Source organism: Scyliorhinus torazame, chromosome 1 (genome assembly GCF_047496885.1).
Source record: "Scyliorhinus torazame isolate Kashiwa2021f chromosome 1, sScyTor2.1, whole genome shotgun sequence".
Lineage (NCBI taxonomy): Eukaryota > Metazoa > Chordata > Chondrichthyes > Carcharhiniformes > Scyliorhinidae > Scyliorhinus > Scyliorhinus torazame.
The window spans coordinates 119,899,117-119,921,644 of record NC_092707.1 but is presented as its reverse complement, the minus strand read 5'-3'; positions in this window follow the sequence as shown (position 1 = coordinate 119,921,644).

Here is a 22,528-nt window from a genome sequence, read left to right as displayed (position 1 = left end):
TGCCTTCAGTTCAAGGTTTGCATTCAGGCTTCTGTGGATTCAGGAGAGAGAATTGGTCAGTTCCGGACTTTTCTTGCATATCCTGTAAGGCTCTCCTGTACATGAATTCATCCAGGCTGTCTGCCAGTTAAGAAACACAATCGTTCTGGAAAAAACGGAGGGGAAAGGATAGCAGGACCTTTCCCGGGCCTGTCACGATCAAAGCTAAAACCAAACTCAAACATTGGGACTCTGAAAAACGTTCCAGTGGAATAATATCCAATCACCACCTGTTACTGGGCAGATCACAGCCTTTTGGGCCAATTCATTGCCAACCAGCCAAATCAATCAAACTAAGTCCCAACCTATCTCTCTGTCACTGGTGCTGGCCGGTCTGCAGCTTCTGTTTAAACAAGCACAGCCTTCTGGATTCTTCCTGATTGAGATGTCCATTAATCATCCAGGGATGAAAAATGGAATGGAAGAAAATAAAGGAAAGGAGAAATAAGGGAATGAACAGGAAGGGCCCTTACAATTCCCAACATCGACATTTTAACTTAAGATAAAAGCAAATTGCTGAAGATGCTGGAATCTGAAACAAAAACAGAAAATACTTGACAGTCTCATCAGGTCTGACAGCATCTGCGGAGAGAGAAGGGAGCTAATGTTTAGAGTCTGGATGACTCTTTGTCAAAGGTAGCGAGAACGGGAAATGGGGTCAGATTTATACTGTAGTGGGGTGGAGCGTGGAGCAGTCAGGCTGGATGGGGGTCAATGGATTGAGATAAACAAAGGTGTCGAGGACAGAAGGTAAAATGGGGGTCATTAAGGCTGAGAAGGGTGCTGATAGTGGCACATAAAGAGATTAAAATGTGTGAATGGCAGAACAAAGGTGAGCGGTGTGTAAAGGGCAACTAGGAACAGTTGGCCCAAGTGGAGTGTGGGGAGGGGAACAATGGTGAGGGGAAAACAGATCAATAAAAATTAATTGATAGTATTATGGGCCAGGGTTTAGAGAACACCAACGTATATCATGGCGTTCACCTGACCCACACCTTTTAAAAAATAAATTTAGAGTACCCAAATCATTTTTTTCCAATTAAGGGGCAATTTTGCATGTTCAATCCACCTACCTTGTACATCTTTTGGGTTGTGGGGGCGAAATCCACGCAAACATGGGGAGAATGTGCAGACTCCACATGGATAGTGACCCAGAGCCGGGATCGAACCTGGGACCTCGGCACCGCGAGGCAGCAGGGCTAACCCACTGCACCACCATGCTGCCCTCTGACCCACAACCATTAATAGATTTTGGTTATGAGGAGCACAAGGGCCCACTTTCTAGGTGTTATGCAACAGAGATCTTAAGTATTTTTAAACAAAACAATGTTTATTCTATGAATCCAGTTAACATTTTATAAACACACAGTAAACATCTCATCAACTACCAACACAGATATCATCCCCCCAAAGATACAGTACTCTCATAGGCCAGACACCCTTTTTTCCTACAAAACAATAGGTTTGCATTCCTGACAGAAACAGGTATTATTGTGAAGTTATCATGTGGTCTGGAGACATTCTTTTCATGCAGAGCGACAGACCAAAATACACCTTCTTGGTTTGAATGCAGCTCCCCAACAGCCTAAAACCGAAAGTAAAACTCAGCCACTAAACAGCTTCCAGCTCAAAACAAAAGTAAAAAGCAGAGCCAGAGCCCACACAATGACATCATTATAGCCATTTGAGAAGATAAACATTTCTTAAAGTGACATTCCCATGACAATAGAAATAAAAATGGGATAAAGGTGATGGAGAGAGTTCACAGTCTGAAGTTGAACTCAATGTTATGTCCGGAAGGCTGTAATATGCCTAATCGGAAGATGAGGTGCTGTTCCGCCATTTTGTGCTGGGCTTCATTGGAACATTGCAGCAGGCCAAGGATGGACATGTGGACGTGAGAGTAAGTCGGTGAGTTGAAATGGCAAACGACAGGAAGGTCTGGGTCCTGCTTGCAGGCAGACCGGAGGTGTTCTGCAAGCAGTCACCAAGTCTCTCCAATGTAAAGTAATGTAAATGTTGTTGCATGGGAAGGTGCCATGGGAAGAGGGCGAGGTGTTCGGGGTGGTAGAGGAGCGTACCAGGATATCGGAGGAATGGTTCCTATGGAATTCTGACAGGGGGAATGAGGGGGAAGATGTATTTGTGGTGGAATTATGCTGGCGTTGGCAGAACTGCCGGAGGTTGATTCTTTGAATGTGGAAGTTGTTGGGGTGAAAAATAAAGACATGGGGGATCATATCCTGGCTTTGGGAGGGAGGGTTTTGTTTTTGTTTCAACATTTTAACTCTTCTGTGACCTTATTTCCTTATGCCTATTCTAGATATTCATTGGTCCCTGTAAATTATATTTGTGACGTATGCATATTTTACATATTAAATTCCCTGACGCAGGAAATCATCAATACAGGTATAAAAATACCAACTTGTACATGAATGAGATGAAGTTAGAAGGTTCAACAATTGGCATATTTACAGTTCCCTGCATTCCATTTTACTGTTTATTTTCTTGTTAAAAGCTCTTTCACAATATTATAAAACATCCTCATTCTTCCATTTAGTCTGTCCTTGATATTTTATCATTCTTGATTACCCTATATCTTCATGTATTTTAGATTTCTTTATTTCTATATCAGTTTGATTTTTTTATTCCTCTGTCCTTTTCAAAACTCTTGTGTGCTACTGAATCCTTGTTACACACATCCTCTCCCATAATCAACACATTCATCCTCAACAAATGTCCAAAACTTAAACCTACACAATAAACATTCCTCACAAACTTACCAATATCTTCATTTTTCATCTGAACAAAACAAATATATTTCCTGCAATTTAATATAAAAATAACACACATGGTACATTACACTAACTTTGTAAATTATTTTTAACTGATTGATTCAATTGTTGGGGTTCTCTAATCTCATCGTGAAACTTGCGATATTAAGTATGGGCATGTTGCAGTAGCTCAGCAGACTTCTTTATTCCATTAGGCCCATATCACTTTGTTGATCACCATTTTAGATGAGTTGGCAATGACATTTCGATGTCAAAATCTGTCTCACAGAAACAGCTTCCCTGAGGTGAAAATTCCCTGAGGTGGAATTCATTGCCACAGAGGGCAGTGGAGGCCGGGACGTTGAGTGTCTTTAAGACAGAAGTTAATAAATTCTTGATTTCTCGAGGAATTAAGGGCTATGGAGAGAGAGCGGGTAAATGGAGTTAAAATCAGCCATGATTGAATGGTGGAGTGGACTCGATGGGCCGAATGGCCTTACTTCCGCTCCTATGTCTTATGGTCTTATGGTCTTAAAACTTTACTGACAGTTAAAACTAGAAAATATGAAGAGTTTAAGACTCAGTTCACTTGTATGAGCCCTGAAGTGACAAATAATTGTTTCAGCATATCTTATCTTCGGAAGGTTTGCCTAACAAACATGCAGAATTGTTGAAATGACAGTGAATTTGTTTAAATGACAGGTAAAAATGTTTGACTCTTAAATAAAAGACAGCAACAACCTCGAGCGTAGGTGCCAGCTCTTTGAACGATTTGTCACCTGTCGTACCACATCGCTAGGTGCTAAAAACTACAAACCGTTAGTGACTCTCTAATATTTCTTTCAGTTATTGACATTTGGAAAATGAAAGGTAAAAAAGAGGTTGCTTGAAAATTGAATGATAGTAATTTGAGGAGGGAGGCATATTTCACCAGCAGACAATGCTGCATTGAGGAGAATTGATTGAATGCAGGTGGTATTGGAGCCAGCATTCTTGTCTTGAAGAATACCAATGAGAAGGTGGATGAGAGTAAAAAAACATTGCAACAACATTGGCCATGACCTTGTTTGGCACTGCAAGGAGAATCCCCCCCAAAAATAGATTAAAGAGCAACAGCAAAAACCAAGAAAACAAGTCCAGTCTTTATTTGTTAAAGCCTCATTAAGGTCATTACTAACGAACTTGCGAAGAATTCCACAGTCAAACTGAAAAGTAAATGCCTTACTCCAGATCCAACCTTGAATTAGTGAAGATAATAAAGGGGAAAGGTTTGAAGTATCGCCACATGTGTTGCAATGATAGAAGTGGATTTCTACTCAAGTACTGGGTGTGAAGGGCATCCACAACAGCAAGGGGAAGAGAGTCATACTAGTGCAGAGGGTATAGAACATGTATTGTTATCATTAGATTTTACCTTAGACAGCAAGTGCTCCACAATACAATCACCTATGCCTTAATACTCAGCTGCCATGTATGGTCAGGAGAAGCATCCCTGGCAAATATTAATATTTAAGACTGAGGTAGATAGACTTTTGGCCTTTCCAGTAATTAAGAGATACGTGGAGCAGGCAGGAACGTGAAGTTGAGGCAGGAGATCAGCCATGATTATGTTGAAAGATGAAGCAGACTTGAGGGGTCAATTTCTGATGTTTTTATGTGTCTTTGACAAACTCCCACAACTGGAGTTCTTTCATCTCCAGTGTCCTTCCTCCTCAACACCATTGGAATTGAATGTGCAGTTCCTGCTGCAAGTGGACTGGTAGTGATTGGTGCCCATTTGGTGTACTTCGTTGCTTGGAACAATATCCATAAACATGTATTCCTATTGGTACTTTATTGTTTCACTCTTTGCTTTGACGCCAGGTTCGATTCCCGGCTTGGGTGACTGTCTGTGCGGAGTTTGCACTTTCTCTCCGAGTCTGCGTGGGTTTCCTCCTGGTGCTCCGGTTTCCTCCCACAGTTCAAAGATGTGCAGGCTAGGTGGATTGGCCGTGTTAAATTGCCCTTAGAACATAGAACATACAGTGCAGAGGGGGGCCATTCGGCCATCGAGTCTGCACCGACCCACTTAAGCCCTCACTTCCACTCTTTCCCCGTAACCCAATAACCCCTCCTCACCTTTTTTGGTCACTAAGGGCAATTTATCATGGCCAATCCGCCTAACCAGCACGTCATTGGACTGTGTGAGGAAACCGGAGCACCGGGAGGAAACCCACGCACACACGGGGAGAACGTGCAGACTCCACACAGCTAGTGACCCAGCAGGGAATTGCACCTGGGACCCTGGTGCTGTGAAGCCACAGTGCTAATACCTGTGCTACCATGCTGCCCTTAGTGTCTAAAAAGATTGGATTCGGGTTACTGGGTTACGGGGATAGGGTGGAGGTTTGGGTTTAAGTGGGGTGCTCTTTTCAAGAGCCGGTGCAGACTTGATGGGCCGAATGGCTTCCTTCTGCACTGTAAATTCTATGACTGTGTGAACACATTTTTACAATATATTACCATACACCTGTGCATTATCAATCGTGAATAGACACATTTATATACTATACATAGTCCAGACCAAATTATGCTCAATGACACACTTAAAATAATCAGTACATTTGTTTTTCCATATTAAGGATAGTAATGGTGGCCTCCAAGAACATAAACCAAAGACATTCAACTGTTTCATGACTGCTTGAAATTTGTGGCATGGATCAATCAATGAGATTTCTTTAATTTTAGTGTTTAGTAAGCTTTTAATGGTAAATATTATTGCATGGTAAATATTATTGTAAGTGATGTCTAAATCTTTATTGAATTCATTGCAACATGAAGTATTTTTGCTGTGGAATTTACCTTCCCATTCTTGCTGATTATGTGGAACAATTCCTGAACTGAAAAATAATTCCACAGAACATTTAAGAACTTGCTTATTGAGTAATGAGATCCCAGTAACTACTATACTTTGTCCAGAATGAACGACTAGGCAACCTTCACAAAACTGAATTTCATGAAAACTAGCCCTCCAAATAAACATAATTTTTTTCTCTGTGCAGGAACACTAATTATGGGAGTTTTTGTCATTCACTTGTAAGGTCCTGTTTTCAGACAATGAGAACTTCTTTGGCAGGAAGAATCAAAAGGTGCGAAATGAAGAGAGATCGTAGGACTTGGGAAGTACAAAGGGATCTGGGTGTCCTGGGACATGATGCACTAAAAGTTAGTAGCTCAGCAAGTGACCAGGAAGACAAATGGAATGTTGATGTTTATTGAAAGGGAATTGTATATAAAAGTATGGAAGTTTCACTGCAGCTGTGCAGTACCCAGGTGAGACCGCATTTAGAACACTGTGTACTGTTCTGATCTCCTTATTTGAAAATGGATATAATTACAGTGGAAGCAGTTCACAGAAGGTTCACTCAACTCATTCCTGGGATGAAGGACTTAACTTATGAAGAAAGCTTGAACAAGTTGGACCCATACCCATGGAAGTTTGGAAGAATGAAAGATGATCTTTTTAAAACATATCAGATCCTGAGAGGACTTTATAAAGTGGAGACCAAGAGGATATCCCTCTTGTGGGAGAGACTATCTAGGGACATAGTTTAATAATATGAGGTCTCCCTTGTAAGATAGAAATGAGAAGATTTTTTTCTCCTTCCCAGAAAGCAATGGAGGTTGGATCATTGAATTTATTCAAGGCTGAGTTTGATAGGTATTTGATAGACAAGGAAGTCAATATGTGGGGAAGGCAGGAAAGTAGAGTTGAGACTACAGCCAGATCAGCCATGGTCCTCTCAAATGGCCTCCTCCTGTTCCGAAGCCCAATGCTCTTACATTCCCACAGTTTACAAATCTGACCTTCTTTTAATATTTTCAAGAAGATAATTTAAAAAAAATCATTCATGGGACATGGGTGTCGCTGGCTAGGCTAACATTTATTGCACATCCCTAATTGCCCATGAGAAGGTGGTAGCGAGCTGCCTTCTTGAACCACTGCAGTCAATGCAGTGTAGGTAAAAGTAGGGATATAATGATGGAACTGTATAAGATACTGGTGGGGCCACAACTAGAGTATTGTGTGCAGTTCTGGTCACCACATTACAGAAAATATGTAATTGCTCTGGAGAGAGTGCAGAGCAGATTTACTAGAATGTTCATAGAATCATTAAAGTGCAGAATGAAGCCATTAGGCCCATCAAGTCTGCCCCGACCCTCTGAAAGAGCACACTACCTATGCCCATGCCTATCTGCAGAACCCAGTAACCCCACCTAACTTTTAGGATTCTAAGGGACAATTTAGCATGGCCAATCCACCTAACCTACACATCGTTGTAATGTGTGAGGAAACTGGAGCACCCGGAAGGAACCCATGCAGACATGGGGAGAACGTACAAACTCCACACAGACAGTGACTCAAGGCTGGAATTGAACCCGGGACCCTGGTGTTGTGAGGCAGCAGTGCTAACCACTGTGCCATCATACCTCCCCAGTTTCCAGGGCTGGAGAATTGTAGCTGCGAGGAGAGATTGGAGAGGTTGCGGTTATTTTGCTTTGAACAGAGAAGGGTGACATGATTGAGGCTTACAAAATTGTGAGGGGTAGATACAGAGTAAACAGGAGGAACCTATTCCCCTTGGCAGAGAGTTCAAAAACCAGGGGTCATAGATTCAAGCTAAGTGGCTAATGGATTGGAGGGGACATTAGGAAAAACCTTTTTACGCAGAGTGTGGTGGGTGTCTGAAATTCGCTACCTGAGTTGGTGATGGAGGCCCTGAACACTTTTGTAAAGCACCTGGACCTACATCTTAGGTGTTGTTAGCTGCAGGGCTTTGGGCCACATGCAGGAAGATGGGATTAGAAAGGACACCTAGGAATCGTTGTGTGAACATGGACAAGAAGGGATAAATGGCACCCTTCTGAGCTATATCAGTTCTATGGTTCTATAAGTACACCCACAGTGCTGTTAGGTAAGGAGTTCCAGGATTTTGACTCAGTAATAGTGAAGGAACGGTGATATATTTTCAAGTCAGGATGGTGAGTAGCTTGGAGGAGGACCTCCAGGCCTTGATGTTCTCATGTGTCTGCTGCTATTCTTTTTCTAGATGATAGCGGTCATGGGTTTGGAAGGTGCTGTATAAGGAGGCTTGATGTTCCTGCAGTGCATCTTGTAGATGGTATACACGGCTGCCACTGTCCGTCAGTGGCGGAGTGAGTGAATGTTTGTTGATGGGGTAGCAATCAAGCGGGCCGCTTTGCCCTGGATGGTGCCGAGCTTCTTGGTTGTTGTTGGAGCTGCACTCATCCAGGCAAGTGAAGTGTATTCCATCAAATTCCAGATGTACGCCTTGTAGATAGTGGACAAGCTTTGGGGAATCAGGAGTAAGTTTCCCGCCATAGGTTTCCTAGCTTCTGACTTGCTCTTGTAGCCATAATATTTATACAGCTAGTCCAGTTCAGTTTCTGGTCATTTGTAACCTCAGGATTTTGACAATGAATCTTTTGGGGTGATGATTAGATTCTCTCTTGTTGGAGGTAGTCATTGTCCAGCACTTTTGCGGCATGACTGTTACTTACCACTAGTCAGCTCAAGCCTGGATATTGTTCCCAAACCCCAACAGTGACTACGATACTGGACTGAAACGCCAATATTTTAATTCATTCGTAAGATTGTGCAGAAAGAATGATTCACTCCAGGAGTGATTGCATGAAACAAAACTTTATGATGAATATAATATTATTTTTTAAACTTTATACCCAAAAAGAACAGCTTAAACAACAAGAAACATAGATCTCTAAATCTATCTTACTGTGGGAGAATTGTGGACTCAGCATTAGGCAGATCAGAATTCAACTCCTCTCTCCAAAGTTTTGTCCAAATATTTGCCCCTCTAAAGCTGTTCAAAATGTCTCTCTGCCTTCCTTGGCTCCACCCAGCAATGACCTCATTTCCCCAAGCTGAAAAACAAAATATCTCTGCAGGCTGTAAAGTACATTAACTCCTCAAGGACTTGCCCAGTCAAACCACAGTCCATTATTCCACACTGAAAAGCACATTCCTTTGTCAATTTCACCTGCTGACTGCTAAAAGATCTAAGGCCCTGCAAAACAGAATTCTTTTTTAAAAAAACACATGACCACTGCAGTCAAACACACTCTAACCCCAGGCCTTTAACCCTTAAATTGCCCAATACTTAGAATCCAATATTCCTAATGTCTTCCAGTCGTCACACACCTCACCTCTGGACGTCATTACATTAGTCCATGTTTAAACCAAAGCTGTAATGAGGTCAGGAGCGGAGTGGTCCTGGTGAAACCAAACTGAGCGTTAGTGAGTAGATTATTACAAAACAAATGTCGCTTAATAGCGCTGTTGATGACCCCTTACTTCACTTTACTGATAATCGTGAGTAGACTGATGGGATGGTAATTGGAGTGTCCTGTTTCCTGTGACCCAGACATGTTGTCTAGATAGGTGCCAATGTTGTAGCTGTACTGGTGCCAACATTGCAGCTGTACTGGAAGAGTTTGGCTAGGTGCACAAGACTTCAGTATTGTTGTCAGAATGCTGTCAGGACGCATAGACAGCAGTATCCAGTGCTTTCAGCCATTTCTTGATATTACGTGGAGCAAATTGATTTAAAGCTGGTATCCATGACACTAGGGACATCCAGCGGAGGCCAAGATGAATCATGCACTCGGCACTTCAAGCCTAAGATGGTTGCAAATGCTTCGGCCTCATCCTTTGCACTGATGTGCTGGGGGCTCCCCCATTATCGAGGATGGGGATATTTGTGCAGCCTCGTCCTCCAGTGAGTTATCAATTTTTATTTAAAAAATACAAAATGCATTCAGTAAATTAATTTGAAGAATGAAGGAGCTGCTCAACAGTGTCTAGGGATCTGAAATCAGTTAACAAGACTATGACACCATGAAAAACATTTTATTCTCATGTGGGGAAGAGCAAAACAGAAAGTCATCAATCTAACGGAGTGAAACAGGGAATTCAGGAGAAACCTTCTTACCGAGTGAGTGAATGTAGACCTCTCTACCACAAGACATGGTCGGGGGGAATAGTACAGATGCATTGAAGAAGAGGTTGGGTGGGCCTTTGAGGGATAAGGGAAATGAGGGTTATGCTGATGGACTTAGATGAGGAAAGATGTGAGGAGGCTCAAATGGAGGATGAATGCTGGCGTGGACTGGTTGGGCAGAATGTCCTGTTTCTGTATATTCTATGTTATTCCATATAATCTTTCGGAGAAGGTGAGGTAAGACGAGGGGCTAAGGTGATTGTAGGGAAAGCACTCCAGCTCCTCTTGGTCCACAAGTCATATTGAAAAGGCACCTACCTGGCACTTGCTGCCTCCCTTCAGCCGCTGAGTTTCTGGAGTTCTGGGAAACTGGTCTTCAAGCTTTAATCTGGAACCAAGATAAAAAGTTAGGCAATTAGCCTTATTAAAATATTTTAATGACCATTCCACCTCAGGAAAGGAACTTTGACACCCAGTCCCCAAGCCACCTCTGCGAAAACCAGACGTGGGCATTTTGGAAGTGGATTGGGCTTGTTTCCATTATTATATTTTGAACCCCCGACTGTCTCGCTTCCATCTAATTTTGTGAGTTAAAATTACCACCACCACTCACCCTCCTCCCCAACCTTTCCTGTTGAAACAAATAGAAATGCAGATTGATTGAATAATAGGAGGATTCGATTGAAGATTGGCTAGATAACAGGAAAGAAAGGGCAGGATTTCTGGACCCCTTGTATTGTGTTTTGCATTGGCAGAGGTGGCTTATCAATGGCTGGCAGTGGGGGATCGACGTTAGTGGGACCGGAAGATCCTGTCGGCGGGAACGGCCAGAAAATCCCACCCAGAGAGTTGGCATAAATGGGTATTTTTCCATCTGGCAGGATGTGACGAGGGGTGTGCCACACGGATCAGTGCTGTGGACTCAACTTTTAAAATTTATATAAATGACTTGGATGAAGGGACTGGAAGGGTGGTTACCAAATTTTCTGACGACACCAAGGTGAGTAGGAAAGTAAATTGTGAAGAGCACGTAAGGAGCTGCTACAAAGGGACATAGGTTAAGTGCGTGCGGACAATCTGGCAAATGTAGTAGAATGTGGGCAAATGTGAAATTGTCCATTGTGACAGGAAAAATAAAAACTAAGCTTATTATCTAAATGGTGATAGATTGCCGAGCTGTGAGGTCTAATGTGATTTGGGTGTCCTCGTGCATAAATCACAAAAGGCTAGTATACAGGAGGCACAGCAAGTAATTGGGAAAGCTAATAGAATGATACAATTTATTATGAAGAGAATTAATTACAAAAGTAGGGAGGTTATGCTTTAGTTGACCAGGGCACTGGTAAGACCACATCTGGAGTATAATGTACAGTATTGGTCTGCTTACTTAAGGAAAGATGTAAATGCATTGGAAGCAGTTTAGAGAAGGTTTACTAGACGAATACCTGGAATGGTCAGCTTGTCTTATGAGGAAAGGTTGGAAAGGTTAGCCTTGTATCCACTAGAGTTTAGAAGAGTAAGAGGTGACTTGATTGAAACCTTAATATGCTGATGGGTATTTACAGGGTGGCTATGGAGAGGATACCTCCTGTTGTGGGAGAATCTAGAACTAGAGGTCCTTGTTTAAAAATAGGGGGTCGCTCATTTAAGACAGAGATGACGAGAACTTTTTTCTCTCAGAGGATTACGAGTCTTTGGAATTCTCTTCCTCAAAAGGCAGTGGAAGCAGAGTCTTTGAATATTTTTAAGGCAGAGCTAGATAAATTCTTGATTAATGAGGGGGTGAAAGGTTATGGGGGTTGGCAGGGATGCAGGGTTGAGGTTACTGTCAGATCACCATGATCTTATTGAATGCGGAGCAGATTCGAGGGGCCAAATGGCCCCCTCCTGCTCCTAATTCTTATGCAAGACATTGCGATTGAACTCGGTTCTCTGAACATGCTGGAGAATAAAGGCTGGCCTGTAATTATTTTAGGTAGTTTGACTGGTTGTGGCACCCAGAACTGTCAAATAAAGCAATGAGAGTATTTCTCACATTTGTACCTGTTTGAAGTGGCTCCATAAGTCTGCTTTCACAGCTTTCCCATCAAAACAAAAGACCACAACCAAGGTATAATGGAGAGCAACGTAATGTGCATTTCTGTCAAAGATCAACCTCAGGATTGATACGAAAAGAATCAGAGATACGAGCAGTTCCATTAACTATTAGGAATTGTGTCATACATCTTCCTTTGTTCTCTCCCAGTCCAGAATCTCTAAACTCAAAAATATTATTTTAGATATCAGGGAAACGCATCTTTTATCATCCGAAGTTCCAAATATTTCCCAGGGAACATACCCTTGGAACTACCCTCTTCCTCGTTTCCCTGGAGAATCTTGCCTTCTGGTTTTGTCTTTTTGTATTCTGAAAAGATTCAACATTGAAAGGTTGAAAACCTCTGGTACAGATAATCCTTAGAAAATCAGCGACCATACTTTCTTTGATAAGTGGTAAAAGACACTGTGCCTAGAAGGTCACAGTCTGTAACATTCTGTTTTCAGTTACTTTAGTGGAATATGAACCACGTAAGTGTTAAACATGGCCATTGTTAGCTTCTACTTATTCTATGTAGAGTTTACTGTATGAGAATTACAACATTCCATTGGAACAATAAGAATTAAAATGGACCGAGCTTTGGCAGAATAATGGTATCATTAGCATTCAGCAATCTCAGTCCCGTCTGCTAAAAGTGAGCCTACAACTAATGAGACATCGTTTTAACTGTGCAGTGTAATATTATTGCATGAAGGTCACATTTTAAGGTTCTCGAACCAGGTCATTTCCCCCAGGGCAGTTTGCAATTCTACAAACTGTGATATCCGGGAGACAACCTTGTCCAGCCATTACATCTTACTGCAAAAGATAAAAATGTTAATTTTGGAATGTCTGTTCAGCAGGCTGCATACAATGGACTGCCTATCGCTTTTCACATTTGTGTTTGGTCCGCTTTTGTGGTACGTGAATTTGCAAAGCGGTCGGCCCCGTTTCTTTTTAAAGTCTAGGTCTCCCACAAGACAAGATTACAGGCAATAGTCATGTTTACAGACTCTCCAACAATGATGTTTATCAGTTCTAATAGCTGTAACCACTAGATTCATCAAAATTATCTTTGAAATCAATGGCACTAATTTGAATGAGTGTTACCGCTGCTGATTACCTGTGACCAAACTATTTGTGCAAGTTAGGTGGATTGGCCATGCTAAATTGTCTCTTTGTGTGCAAAGATGTGCAGGCTAGGTGGATTGGCCATGATCAATGTGTGGGGTTACGGGAATAGACCGGCAGAGTGGGCCAAGGTAGAGTGCTCTTTTGGCGATTTGGTGCAGACTCGATGGGCTGAATGGCCTCCTTCTGCACTGCAGGGACTCTATGGATTCTATGATCCCTCTTGTTGGTAGTTCCCTCCTGCCAATGCTCAGTAATATCAACAGCAGGGGCGACATTCTCCCACCCCCCGCCGGGTCGGAGAAGTGCCGGGGGCTGGAGTGAATCCCGCCCCCGCCGGTTGCCGAAGTCTCCGGCACCGGATATTCGGCGGGGCGGGAATCGCGCCCCGCCGGTTGGCGGGCCCCCCCGCTCGATTCTCCGGCCCGGATGGGCCAAAGTCCCGCCGATAAATTGCCTGTCCCGCCGGCGTAAATTAAATCACCTACCTTACCAGCAGGACAAGGCAGCGTGGGCGGGCTCCAGGGTCCTGGGGGGGGCGCGGGGCGATCTGACCCCGGGGGGTGCCCCCACGGTGGCCTGGCCCGCGATCGGGGCCCATCGATCCGCGGGCGGGCCTGTGCCATGGGGGCACTCTTTCCCTTCCGCCTCCGCCACGGTCTCCACTATGGCGGAGGTGGAATAGACTCCCTCCACTGCGCATGTGTGGGAAACTGTCAGCGGCCGCTGACACTCCCGCGCATGCGCCGCCCGGAGATGTCATTTCCGCGCCAGCTGGCGGGGCAACAAAGGCCGTTTCCGCCAGCTGGCGCGGCGGAAATTCCTCCTGCACCGGCCTAGCCCCTCAATGTTGGGGCTCGGCCCCCAAAGATGTGGAGCATTCCGCACCTTTGGGGTGGCGCGATGCCCGTCTGATTGGCGCCGTTTTGGGCGCCAGTCGGCGGACATCCCGCCGTTTCCGGAGAATTTCGCCCCAGATGTCTGCACACTGTTGTCATTTTTAGCAAGACGCATAAATCCAAATATATTGTTATATGATGTTGTGTCTAGACTTACAGGCTGTCAGTGTTACTGTGTCAAGCAGGAAAAAGGGACTTGTTTAGATTTAAAGTCCAAGCTGGTGGGATGGGTCCCCTGCTCAAAGAAACAAAGCTTGTGGACATTTAAAAGCTAAGAGTTACCAGTGGGTGCCTTGTTACTGGATGTCCATTCGATTGCGCTCAGATGATTGAATGAAGGGGCTTTGTTCAAACTGGGCGATTTAGCCTGGCAGGGCAGGGAGAAGAGATCGTGTTAAAGACAGCCGGTGTTTGTGGACTTTGAGCGCAAGACTATGAGCCAATGCAGCGAGCCATTCAAATGTCTTTTGCCATCGATGGGGCGGGAAGATCCCACCAGCGGGAGAGGCTGGAAAATTCCTGCCTATATTTCTGCTGAGAACATGGTGCAATGCAGAGTCGGGACCAAAAGAATTGTCAAATATTAGCTCGTGCAATTCAGTGCTGTGTGAAATTGAATGGGATTTCTGCATTTCAAAGGCTGTCAAATAGTTTGAACCCCTTTGAAGTGTACTTGGTTTTCAAGGAAGCCTCTGACACTTGTAGCCATTGTTGCTTTAAACAGTTTTGTCTGAGGCAGCAGATGTTAGGGGTGAGTAAGTGAAAATGCAATGATACTGCTGGACTGATCTTCAGCTTTCAGGCAGGGGTTACTGATGGGGGCCTCTGATGTTTTTTGATGGGAGGGGGTCTAATGAGGGGTGTCAGATGGAGGGTCTGATGGGGGTTCTGAAGGTGCTGTTGGGTGGCCACCTGTTTTTCCCATGGTGGCGGGGGAGGAGAGGATGCCCCTACTTGTTAGTGGGGGGTGGGGTGTGCAGGATATGCATTGTGGGGAGGGGGGTGGCGCCTTCTAATGGACTTTGTGGTCACCTCAGTTATTCACTAACCCCCTTGACCCACCTTGGGATCTACCAACTTGCACCAAAGCACGCCCGGTGGATTTCCTGCTGTTGGGGTGTTGCATGATGGGGCAGGGTGGTGAATCGAGCTTCCAGCCCTATAATCAAATTGAAATGGACGCAAATCAGTGATTCACACCCACCTGCTAGCACAGTGTGGGTAGCGTGCTGATGGGAGGTCAGAAATTCACAACAGATTTGTTGCGAATGGAAGAAATTCTCCCATTACCCCCCCCCCCCCCCCACCCGCCCCTCCGGGTTTGGTGGCGGGTGGGAGCGGAGAACCTAGCAGGTGACAAAAAGTTGGAAAACTGTTGCCGTTAAATCATGTTGCAATTCCCCCAATAGCAGGTTAATGTCAAGTTGGTCTTCCTCTTGGCTGGTCGAGTGGATTTCATTTGCATTCATTTGCATTTCACGAATGTTCATTAAAACAGCTGGCTGCCGGCATCCCATCAAGCCTTTCAATCTTGCGTCATGACAGCATGAAATTACATAGGTCTAAAACCCAATTGATAAAGAGTAGCATTTACAAGGTGGTCCTCAGTTTGCAAAAGGCATTGAGGTGAGTGCAACAAAACTTACTGCCCAGTGCTGCGGTATTCCTGATGTGCTGTTCACCACTGTGCCAGGACAGATCTGGTGCGAAATTCTCCGGAAACGGCGCGATGTCCGCCGACTGGCGCCCAAAACGGCGCCAATCAGACGGGCATCGCGCCGCCCCAAAGGTGCGGAATGCTCCGCATCTTTGGGGGCCGAGCCCCAACATTGAGGGGCTAGGCCGACGCCGGAGGAATTTCCGCCCCGCCAGCTGGCGGAAACGGCCTTTGTTGCCCCGCCAGCTGGCGCGGAAATGACATCTCCGGGCGGCGCATGCGCGGGAGCGTCAGCGGCCGCTGACAGTTTCCCACGCATGCGCAGTGGAGGGAGTCTCTTCCACCTCCGCCATGGTGGAGACCATGGCGGAGGCGGAAGGGAAAGAGTGCCCCCACAGCACAGGCCCGCCGCGGATCGCTGGGCCCCGATCGCGGGCCAGGCCACCGTGGGGGCACCCCCCCGGGGTCAGATCGCCCCCCCCCCCAGCACCCCGGAGCCTGCCCACGCCGCCTTGTCCCGCCGGTAAGGTAGGTGATTTAATTTACGTCGGCAGGACAGGCAATTTATCGGCGGGACTTCGGCCCATCCGGGCCGGAGAATCGAGCGGGGGGGCCCGCCAACCGGCGCGGCGCGATTCCTGCCCCTGCCGAATATCCGGTGCCGGAGACTTCGGCAACCAACGGGGGCGGGATTCACGCCAGCCCCCGGTGATTCTCCGACCCGGCGGGGGGTCGGAGAATGTCTCCCCCGTTTTTTCCTCCATCTCCATGCCGAGCTGGTCTTCATGCACTGCACCGTGCTGCTGGACCCATGGACCTTCCTGTGCCACAGTCTCCGATCGGTACTGCGCCTGGCATTGGGGACCACTGGGATCTCCTTCCACCCTGGTGCGACACAGCAGTGTCTATCTAGACAACACTGTGCAAAGGGACACCGCAACAAAGATCTGGGCCAGGATTCTCCGACCCCCCCCCCCCCCCGCCGGGTCGGAGAATCTCCGGGGGGAGGCACGAATCCGGTCGCCCCGACGCTGGCTGCCCTATTCTCTGGCGCTGCAGCAGGATTCCCGCCACGCCGGTCGGGGCCCGCGAGGGGGTTTCGACCCCGGGGGGGTGCCCACGATGGCCTTGCCCGCGATCGGGGCCTACCGATCTGCGGGCAGGCTTGTTACGTGGGGGGACTTCTTTCCTCCGCGCCAAGCCCCTGTAGGGCTCCGCCATATTGCCCGCGGGCCGGCGCGTGTGAGGTGGGGACGCGAGTGGGCATGAGGGGGGTTTGTGGCCTGGCACAGTCAAAGGGGCAATGTGGAATGAGGGCTGCACGGGGAGCAAGGGGTTGGGCGAGGGCTCACGATTTAAGACAGAGGGTCCAGCGGTTGGATGAAGAAGCCGAACAATGAAAGGCCGAGGGAGGAAAGCTGGGTCCTCACTGTTTTGTTACCTGTGTGGTAGGTAACATGTGCTACTTGGTTAGTGATGAGGTATTCTGAATCTCGATGAAGAAGATTCGAACTCGTCCAGTAGGAACAAAAGGTTTACTGAGTAACTACAACAATAATTGCATGAGTTCTTTACTTTAACTTTGATACTAGTTATAAGGTTAACAAGATCTAACTACGGTAACTATACGTAACTCGAAGAGTCATCTGAACTAGTCTGCTGTTGCTTTGGTCACAGTGCACCCAAGAGAGAGAGAGAGACCCAATGTGGCTGCCTTTTATACCCCTGTTGGTCCGGCACTCTGGTGATCATGTGGTGCTACTGATTACACATTAACCCCTTGTGTACATGCATATATAGAGATCACTACACTCACAAACCCACAGGGAAAGCTCACAATCAAGGGGGTCAAAGGGATTGTTTTCTAGAAGGGGATGCACAAAGTCTTCAGATATGGTGGGTAGAGATCCAAGTGGGGCATGGCAAGGTGATGGGTCGGCGGGGGGGGTGCATTGAGTCAAGGAACAGTCATCTTCCTGAGGCTTTGCCCTCTGGGTTGCTGACATTCTGAACGGTCTGGTGAAGATGGGTGGGTGGAGAGAGTGATATGAGTGTGCTGGACTGGTGTTTAAATATGGCACCAGAATCTTCGAACCCGCCAGCTGACACAGCTGGTGGGTGGACACATCAGCAGTCTGCCCGCAAGAAAATTCAGAGGTATTTTCATAATGAGGCATAATTGATGAGGTTACAAACACAGAATCTGGCCCGTGGTGAAGGTGCTGCCTTCCACTGCGCTCAGTCTCAAAATCACAGAATTCCACCCCTTGTTCTTGCCCTTAATGCCAACTGTCCTCCACTTACATTCATTCCTCAGTTACAGCTGCCTCCAGCACTGGGATTATGCAATCAACTCCTGAACTGAATCATTTTATTGAATTTTTTTTTTATAATCAAAAACTCAGGCTAGAATTTTCCACCTACGTTCCAGGCAGGCGTCTTAGGGGACAGGAATGGAAAATTCAGTGAGAAGGTCAGATATTGGTTTTAAGTTGCCATAAAACCAGTTTGCAATCGTCACCTCCACCCTTCAATGGCTGCGCACATTTCCCACCGCGAAAGATTGGAGACATGGGGCGGGATTCTCCACTCCCGCGCCGAACTGCCCACGCCGTCGTGAATGCCATCGAGGTTCACGACGGCGCAAAATGGCCCCGATCCTGACCGATTCAGGGCCCGACAATGGGCTAGGATCGGGGCCACGTCATCTACACGCGCCATGCTTTGTCGCCGCGTAAAGGCGGCGCCGCATAAATGACGCGGCCGGATCCGCATAACTGGCGTCACCCGCGCATGCGTGGTTGCCGTCCTCTCTGAGTCTGCCCCGCAAGAAGATGGCGGACGGATCTTGCGGGGCCGCGGAAGGAAGGAGGTCCTCCTTCAGAGAGGACGGCCCGACGATCGGTGGGCACCGATCGCGGGCCATGCCACATTTGAGGTGCCCCCCGGTGCAGGATCCCCCCTCCCCCGTAGGCCGCCCCACCAGCGTTCCCGCACTGTTCCCGACGGCAGCGACCAGGTGTGGACGGTGCTGGGGGGAACCCACCGTTTTGGCCTGGCCGCTCGGTCCATCCAGGCCTGAGAATAGTGGGGGTGCCGGAGAATTGCCCTTTTGGGTGTCTCCGGCGATTCTCCGGCCTGCGGCCCGCGGAACTCGACGGGGCCGTTCCCGCCACTTGGGAGAATCGCGGGAGGGCGTCGGACTGGCGTCCCGGGAAATTTTGGCGGCCCAGGCGATTTTCCCAACCGGCGCGGGAGTGGAGAATCTCGCCCATAATATTTATACATTTGCATCTTATTATAAAGACTCCACGCTGGATTCATCTCCCCTAAACTGAATCATTCGGGCACGTTGGCGGGTACAATTTTTTCCTTTAAAAAACAGTTACATGGGCAGGGCGGGTATAGAGGGCTATGGTCAGGCAAGTAGGACTAGCTTAGTGATAGAAACTGGGTGGCATGGACAAGGGCCTGTTTCCATGCTGTAAACAGCTATGATTCTATGACAATTAGGACAGCGATTTTCACAACAGTATAGAAGCGAATGCCCCTGACTTCCGGTGGCGGCCATGGAGTGAGAGGTCGTTTATTTGGTAGTTCCCACTCGTGGTGGACTTTTGGGACCTTTTCCCCCGATATATGGGGGATTTGACCGGTAAAGTTGGAGACTGGTGAGGCAGAGAAGAGGAATCCCCCACCAGTTTATGGAGTCAAGGACCAGAAGTGGGCTGCAAAGAGGAGAGTGTAGGGCAAAGATGAGAGTGAAACCTGCAGCACAGGAAAACATGGCGGAGGCTCAGGAGCTGGGATTGCCAGCCCAGTGGTCAACGGAGCAGCTGGTGAAATTCCTCCAGTAGAGTTTTGCCAAGGAAAGACAGGAGTACCTGGACCTGATTAAGGCGGGAATTGATCGGGTGTAGCAAAGGTTGGAAGCCCAGGGACTGGCGATCCAGAAGGTGGAAGAGAAGGTGGTTGAGCACGAGGACCAGCTAACTGCGATGGCAATGGCGATGGATCTGATGAGGGACCATCAGAAAAGGCTGCAGGAGAAGGTGGAGGATTTGAAGAACAGATCGCACAGGGAGATTTGAGGATCGTTGGTCTCCCGGAGGGCAGCGAGGGATCGGACGCAGGGGCACACGTGGTGTGTATGTTTGAGAAGCTGCTTGGCGAAGGTGTGTTTACTCGACCCCTGGAAGTGGACAGGGCGCATAGAGCGCTTGCGAGGAAGCCACGGATGAATGAGCCGCCAAGGGCGATCGTGGGGAGCGAGCAGGTGACTAGTTTGATATGGGGGGTTGGGATTGTTGTTTTGGTAGTGGAGAGGGTGGGAGGGGGAAATTGTTCTGCTGACAGGGGAGGGACTAGCGTTGGGAGACAAATTGGAGGTTGAGGACGGTGGGAGCCTGAGGGCAGGCCTGAGGAAGCGCGGGACGTGAGCTGGAGGCTGGCCTTAGCAGGGTGATGGTTAATCAGCAGGGTGGGTCGGGGGGGGGTTGCCCCCCGACCAGGCTGATCACATGGAACGTGAGAGGGCTGAATGGGCCTGTCAAGAGGGCTCGCGTGTTCGTGAATTTGAGGAGGTTGAAGGCGGACGTTGCAATGCTACAAGAGGTGCATCTGAGGATAGTGGATCAGACCAGACTGAGGAATGGGTGGGTTAGGCAGGTATTTCACTCGGGGCTAGACTCTAAGACTCGGGGCGTTGTGATCCTGATCAATAAGCGGGTATCATTTGAGGTAGGGAATATAATGGTGGACTCAGGGGGTAGGTATGTCATGGTGAGCGGGAAGCTGGGGGGGATGCCGGTGGTATTAGTGAATATTTACGCACCAAATTGGGACGACGCGGAGTTTTGAGGCGGGTGTTAGGGAAGATCCCGGACCTGGATTCACATAAGCAGATCATGGAGGAGGACGTCAGTACGGTCATTGATCCGAGGTTGGACCGGGAGAGTTCAAGGACAGGGAGGGTGCCAGCCACGGCGAAAGGCTAAAGGGTTTTTTGGAACAGATTTGGGGGGGGGGGGGAGGGGGGTAGATCCGTGGATGTTCGGACGGCCAAGAGCGAAGGAGTTTTCTTTTTTTTCCCACAAGCACAAAGTGTACTCCCGGGATGATTTTTTTCATTTAAACAGGGCTTTATTGGCGGGGGTGGTGGATACGGAGTATTCGCCGATTGTTGTGTCAGATCATGGCCCCACATTGGGTGGATCTACGGGTGAGCAAGGAGGGAGGTCAGCGCCCGCAATGGAGATTGGATGTAGGACTGTTAGCGGATGAGGGGGTGTGCGGGCGGATGAGGGAGAAGGTGGAGCAGTTAGAGATCCAGAATTATTTGGAGATAAATGATATGGGGGAAGCTTCGGCAGCAAAGGTATGGGACGCGCTGAAGGCAGCGATTAGGGGGGAGCTAGTTTTGATATGGGCTCATAGGGAGAAGGTGGAGTGGGTAGAGATGAATAGGCTGGTGAGGGAAATACTCCAGGTGGATAGAAGGTATTCTGAAGCCCCGGAGGCATGGTTGTTGAAGGAGCGGCAGATGGAGTTTGGTTTGCTATCCACAGGAAAGGTGGTAGGGTAGTTGAGGAAGGCAAGGGAGGTGATATATGAGTATGATGAGAAGGCCAGTAGGATGTTAGCACACCAGCTAAGGAAGACGGAAGCAGCCAGGAGATAGGAAGAGTGAAGGACAGAATGGGGGAACATGGTCTTGGACCCAGCAGGGGTGAATGGGGTGTTCAAGGAGTTTTACAGTCAGCTGTAAGAGTTGGAACCCCCAGCTGGATGGAGGGGACGAGGCAGTTTTTGGAATGGTTGGAGTTTCCGAAAGTGGAGGAAGGGTTAGTGGAGGGGTTGGGAGCCCCGATCGGGATTGTGGAAGTAGGAGAGAGATTGGAGGCCATGCAGTTGGGCAAGGCCCCGGGACAGCTACCCAGTGGAATTCTACAAGACGTTCTCTGGGATACTGGGCCTGCTGGTGGTGATGGCATTTAACGAGGCTAGGGAACGGAGTGTTCTTCCCCCAACAATGTCACAGGCTTTGATATCATTGATCCTGAAGCGAGAGAAGGACCCAGAGCAATGTGGGTCATACAGACCAATCTCCGTACTGAATGTCAATACCAAATAGCTGGCCAAAATTTTGGCCTCAACGATAGAGGAGTGTGTTTCGGTGGTTAGAGGGGAAGGCCAGATGGGGTTTGTTAAAGGCAGGCAGCTAATGACCAATGTTAGAAGGCTTCTAAATGTGATCATGATGCCCTCCGTGGGGAGGGAGGCGGAGATAGTGGTCGCTATGGACGCGGAAATGGTCTTCAACCAGGTGGAATGGAATTATCTGTGGGAGGTCCTGGGATGGTTTGGGTTTGGGCAGGGCTTTATTGACCGCACACTTGACACCGGTGCCTGGTATAGCAGGCACCAGTGGTGAGTGTGCGGATGAATCAGCTGAGTTCGGACTAGGACTTTAGGAGCTTGGACTTTAGGGGCAGCACAGTAGCATAGTGGCACAAATTTGGGGGCATTGGTAACGGCTCCTCTGCCGTTCTTGCCGGCCTGGTACTCCACAAGCCCGGTGGTGGTGGCGGTCCCGAGAGTCTGGAGGCAGTGGTGGAAACATATGGGAGTGGAGGGAGTGTCGGTGTGGGATCCAATTTGTGGTAATCACCGGTTTGTCCCTGGGAGGCTGGATGGGGGGTTTCGGAGGTGGCAGAGAGTAGGCTTTGCGAGGCTGGAGGATCTATGATGGGAGCTTTCCATGTTTAGAAGATTTGGAGGAGCAGTTTGAATTGTCGGGAGGGAATGGGTTTCGATATCTGCAGATAAGGGATTTTGTGCGAAGGCAGTTTGCAACCTTTCAGCTTCTACCGCCACAGGGGATAGAGGACAAGGTAGTTTCTAAAATGGGGGTGGGCGAGGGGAAGGTTTCGGAT